This window comes from Schistocerca nitens, chromosome 6, assembly GCF_023898315.1.
Source record: "Schistocerca nitens isolate TAMUIC-IGC-003100 chromosome 6, iqSchNite1.1, whole genome shotgun sequence".
Taxonomy (NCBI): domain Eukaryota; kingdom Metazoa; phylum Arthropoda; class Insecta; order Orthoptera; family Acrididae; genus Schistocerca; species Schistocerca nitens.
The window spans coordinates 134,745,852-134,751,851 of NC_064619.1; positions in this window are offsets into that span (position 1 = coordinate 134,745,852).

The following is a 6,000-nucleotide window of genomic DNA, read 5'->3' on the forward strand; positions in this document are numbered from 1 at the left end:
TGAACTCATATTTGAGGATATATTTGGAAACTGTATGTTGTAACATACGGTACACAGTTACATCCAATTTGATCATACAGACAATGGTATTTGTTACAATAAACATCTCATTTCAATGTTTCTGTTATTTAATCTTAAAAGGACATCTGTGAACATTTATCAACAGGTTCGTTTATATATTTGCCCATTAAATACACACAACATTCAAAAATAGGCCTGTGACGCGTATTCCACAATATGCAGTCTTGGTAACCTAGAGTAAACATTCAACACAACAGAAGTTTTTCTACTCTCTTCTGAGCTGTGTTACTGCAATTAATGTAACGTAGTTTTACGACTCTTTAGTTTTACGGCTCTTCTGCCACAAAAAGATGTATACAGGACGGAAATGTTAGTGAGGATGCCGATCTGTCAGATGACGAAATATTGTCTACGGGAAACAGATTCGCGAGACGGACTTCTTTGTTTTTTGTTCGGAGTCAGATAGTGATGATGATATTATGCCCAACTGTTATAATACAGGAAATAAAAAAAAGTGTGATACCAGAAACGGGAGTCAGAAACAGAATACGTGAGCGAGATTAGGCGTACTGATTATTGTGACCTTGACAACATTTCTCTTGCAGACAGGATTACGGCAATGAAACGAAACTCAAAATCTTCGACTAAGGTGGAGAAAACTGCAACACATTATAATCCAAGAATTTGATTAGAGGGGGTGATGAGACGAAATTAGCCGGAAGTAATGTTCTTCCCCAGGAAACATTGTAACTTGACCCTCCAGCAGAATTGTTGCAAAATTTCTTTGCTAAAGACATAGACGAACAATGTAATTTGTATTCTATATAACCCACACCCAGTAAACGTGTAAATGTTAGTGCAGGAGACACTAGAAAATTTATTGGCACGGCCTTGTTTATGTCAGTTCCTCAACTTCCAGCATCAAGACATTATAGGTGTAAATACCTTGGTCACCCATCTGTTAGTGACATAATTAGTTAGAATCGGTGGGAAGAAATAAAACCTTTCATACACTTCTGCGATAGCAGTAATCTAGTCGACAAAGGTGAACCCATCAATGACAGACTTTTCAAAATTCATACATCGCTAGACCAACTGCGTGAAGGATTGTCAGACGTACCAAAGAGGGATTCCCAGCTGTGGGTGAACAGATTATTTCAACGAAGTGCCGGTCTTCACTTAAGCAACAAAATCCTAGTAAACCACATAAATGAGGGTTCAGAGCTTTTTTTCCCAGAGGGGTGTCTTGAGTTCAGCGATGATTAATGAAACCTTTGCTGGGCTAAGACTAATGTTACAACACCTGGTGCTGTGGGCCCAGGAGGTAGCAGAAATATTGCTGTGCGTCTTGCACAGACAGGCTCACAGTCCGGATGATTCAGGTACCTTATTTCATTTGAATGAAGAAGAATGGTCGAGGCAGCATGGAGATAAAGGTAGTAACAGCAGATTGCGTACAGTCGTCAGCAGTCTCGTCGTTTGACAACAGTGTAGTCTACACTTTGTCAACGTATGTTGGATCCAAACCAGAAGGCGAAAAGAAGAGTCTTTTCAGGGCTGAAGAAGAATACAGAATCGTACCTTTTCTATGCTCTTGGTGATCTACAATGACTATATGGGTTGTTAGTCTATTAGAATCAATGCTTGGAAATTATAAAATTCAAATCAGATCAAAAAATGGCGCTTGAAGAAATTCTTTCGTCTAGTTGATCTAGCTTCAGTGAACTGCTGACTGATATGGAGACGAAGAAATAGAGACTACATACCCCTTGTCGATTTCAAGGTAGGAGTTGCAGATGCTCTCTGTAAAACCGGAAACCCTTATTCAAGAAACGCGGTAAACCAGGCAGCGGAATCGAAAAACTGCTGGACAGTAAGAAGAAGACACGTTCTTTGGCAGGTTTCCTGCAGCGTCAAGTACAGCCGGATAGGATAGATTGCATGGGGGATTTATAAAAGTTGAATGCAAATAATTTTAATTTTTTTTTTGCTTTAGTAGCTGTCTGTCCGGTTACGAAGTCTCGTAAACGGTTGGCCCTGACTGTTATTATTACGCTATCTGACTGCTTAGAACAACAATAAGGAATGAAATGGAAATTTTCATTAACACAATTAATTAATTAAGTCCCCAGCAACTATAAAACCAACGCAACAACAAGCACAAGAGTAACTGTTCTGTGTGTGGGAGTGTGACTCAACGTACGCATCTGGCACGGTTCTTCTTCAACAACACAAGAATTTTTAAATAACATTTATACTGAATTAATTAAAGGAAATAAAAATACCATAATTACTCAAGAGAACCACAATTACACTCTAATCCAAGAACACAAGCCAGATGCTTTGTTGACTGAACCTGTAATGACGCATTATTTAAAACATGGAAATAATGAAAAATAAATCAAGTTTCGTTACCTTCATATATTGATGACAAGCACTCAAATTATTACAATATATCTCCACACCGACTCGCTATTACAACATCTCAACAAGAATTTTTCAGTATCACATCTCAGCAAGCACTCCCTACTAGCACATCTCAACACGAACTGACTACTACGAGCTCTCCCCAAGCACTGCCTTCTAGCACATCTCAATAATGACTGCCCGTGGAGGCGGCGGAACAATGCTCTCTAGCGATCTCTGGCGCTGTGGCTCAGTGTAGCCACCTTTCATATGCCCTTCCTCCACGGCTAGAATTTGATGGTATTTTTGCCAGCATTGGTGGTGAAAATACCACCAAATTCGTCAAAAAATACAGACAAAAATAAAAGATAATATTAATACGTAAACATCATATAACTAAATAAAATTTTGGCTTTGCACTGACCTTTCAATAACCTATTATATAGAATACAGTAAGCAATACAAATTCTGTCATACATGTGACTTTACATAACAGTTTACACAAGTATTATGTGGTTAAACAGTTCAATCAATAGCGTCAGCAATGACGAATATGTGCAGGTAAGAGTCTCTTAACTTTTCACAAACAGTAATACACAAAAATCAGTTTATACAAATATTCACATAAACGCTTTCCATAGCCCAAGAATAAGAAGTTGACAGTTCCAGCAGTAGCACCCAGCAATGGTCAACAGGTGCAAATACCAATAAGTAACATTTTTTCAATAGAAGCAGTCCATCAGTGGCACCCAGTAATGTTGATCAGGTGCACACAGCAACAGGTGACTCCATTTCAGTAGAAGCAATCCATCAGTGGCACCCAGCAATGTTGAGTAGGTGCAGACACCAACAAGTAACACCATTTCAGTAGAAGCAGTCCATTAGTGGCACCAGCAATGTTGATCAGGTGCACACAGCAACAGGTGACTCCATTTCAGTAGAAGCAATCCATCAGTGGCACCCAGCAATGTTGAGTAGGTGCAGACACCAACAAGTAACACCATTTCAGTAGAAGCAGTCCATTATTGGCACCAGCAATGTTGATCAGGTGCACACAGCAACAGGTGACTCCATTTCAGTAGAAGCAGTTCCATAAAATACACTGTCACTGATCACACTGTTCATCAGAGTTTATAAGCAGAAATTAAACATGTCCTAGTGGCACCAATCATGTAGAGAAGGTACAAGTAACAGTCCATAATTTTTTTTTACAATCACTGATCACACAGTTCATCAGCAGAAATTAAACATGTCCTTGTGGCACCAATCATGTAGAAAAAGTGCAAGTAACAGTCCATACTATTCACCATAACTACTGAGACAGTTCAGTCATGAACAATAGTTTGAATGCACATACAATTTCTTTAACAAATTATTATCAATGCTCTTACACTAAACATACAAATCATAATAAACACACAAATGATATCAGGTAATTGTCACATTAACTATTACAGTACACAATAACAGTTAACCTATAATATTTATGGGTGTCAGTGCAAGCCACAACAAACAAGTGAAATAATATTTAGGAGATAGGTTGGGATCACTTCTCTGGGATTATAAAAGGAAAACACACAAAACACACTCACTCATCTTTCATCCACATTAGTGCTACTGTGTAATTGAATAGTGTTAACTGTGTAAATGTAACTCTGTCCAAGATTTGATGTTCATCATGTGTACCAAGTACTAGTGGCAGCAATGTATAACAGTCAATAATAGTTAGTCAACGTCATAGTCATCATGTCAAGACCAATGTTTGCCAAGCCAGATCAAATTGTACTGTTGCTGAACAACTGTCAGTGAGCCAAGATATGCAATTGCTTCCTCTCTCCCAAAAAAAAATATGTACTGCTTAGTGATTTAACAAAGTGTGTGTATAGACAATCTTCCTTCCACTTTAGTGTTCTAGTCTGCCATCTTCATCCTCCTTGTTCCATATAAACCAACAAAAACAATATGCTCCTCATTTACTTTACCTCTTATCCACCAAAACTCCAATAATCATCAACTTCACCTAATCTCAATACCTCAATAATACGTCGATACATATAAACCTCAGCACCAATATCATTTCAATATCATTTACCTTACCTTTTGTCCACGAAAACTCCAATAATCATCAACTTCACATAATCTCAATACCTCAATAATACGTCGATACATATAAACCTCAGCACCAATATCATTTCACTTCCATAACAACTCTTTCCTCTAGTCAGTCTCCTCGAACAAGTACAGACAAAATCCTAGTGCAACTTCAATTCATCATCCCATACAATCCGAAGACACAGTGTCCACACACAACCTCTGTGTAATCCATCTGACCCAAATTTTCTACTCATTATAAATTATAAGATACATTTTGGTTCCTTGTCCATCATTAAATAAAAGAAATGCATACATGACCTCTAACAGACTTTAGTTCGAATAACTCTCAGTAATTAAGTACGATTACGGAGTGTGAATGATCATAATATTTCACAGTGTGTACACCACTTCAAGAATCATAGCAGAAGCAAACATGTGGAGTATTTTTTGTGTCAAGTGTCACTTCCTATTTCAATTGCTCACCAAAATGCAGTGTAATACTGTCAATGGTCTAAACCTAGTTTTGGTCTGTCATGTCGTTAGCTTCCTTCCTATTAGCATAAATTTATACAGCTTCCATAAAACCTCAGCTCATGTGACTTCTATGACTTTCTTGTACTAATGTCGTTCGTCGAATTACTGCAGTTCATTTTCTTATCTTAAAAATATAAGGCACTGAGCGTATGCAAAACAAGCAATAGCGAGTAAATATACCAGTAGAGAACAGAATGTCAACAAGTGGATGCAGCACAATTCTTACAACGAGGCTCTGCCAAGCGAACAATCTATAATTAATACAATAGTGTGACCTAAACTCTATGTACGTACACAGTATATCAGCATTTCTATATACTAAATTGAAGAGTAGTTATGACAACAAAACAGAAATGTGTAACTATGCAATCCATAAGCAAGGCAGCAAATATGTTATCTATCATAATAAACAGGTCATTAGCATCATATCAGCATAAGCAAATAAATGTTTATATGTAATCTTAATAAGTAAACATGAAGGCGCAAGCAGATAAATCACAAAGTATAACTTACATATCTAACCACATCAGCACAATTAATCAGGTGACAATTATAATTTAAATAAATAAGCACAGCAGGCACATAATAGAAAAATATGACATCAGTGAAAAAGCATAGCAGCCAAGCGATGCATAATATATACAAATAACAACCCTGTTCATTAATTAATCATTGTCAAAATCAGTTAATATGCGTAAGCACATCGCTTCACTAGTAAATTCATAGAACATGAAATTAGCACAAAGTATGAATCACGTAATCGCAAGCAGCAAATTACGTCTGAAGTACGTACCTAAGTGGAATTATGTTACCTGAAAAATAAACTCAATTAACCGTTACCTTTTTTTGTTTATTACTTTCTTCTTCGAAATGACCTTCTTCCTGAAAATTTTCTCCAAAGCAAGTCGTCTTAACGTCGGACACGCACAGAATTTACCTGAAGGT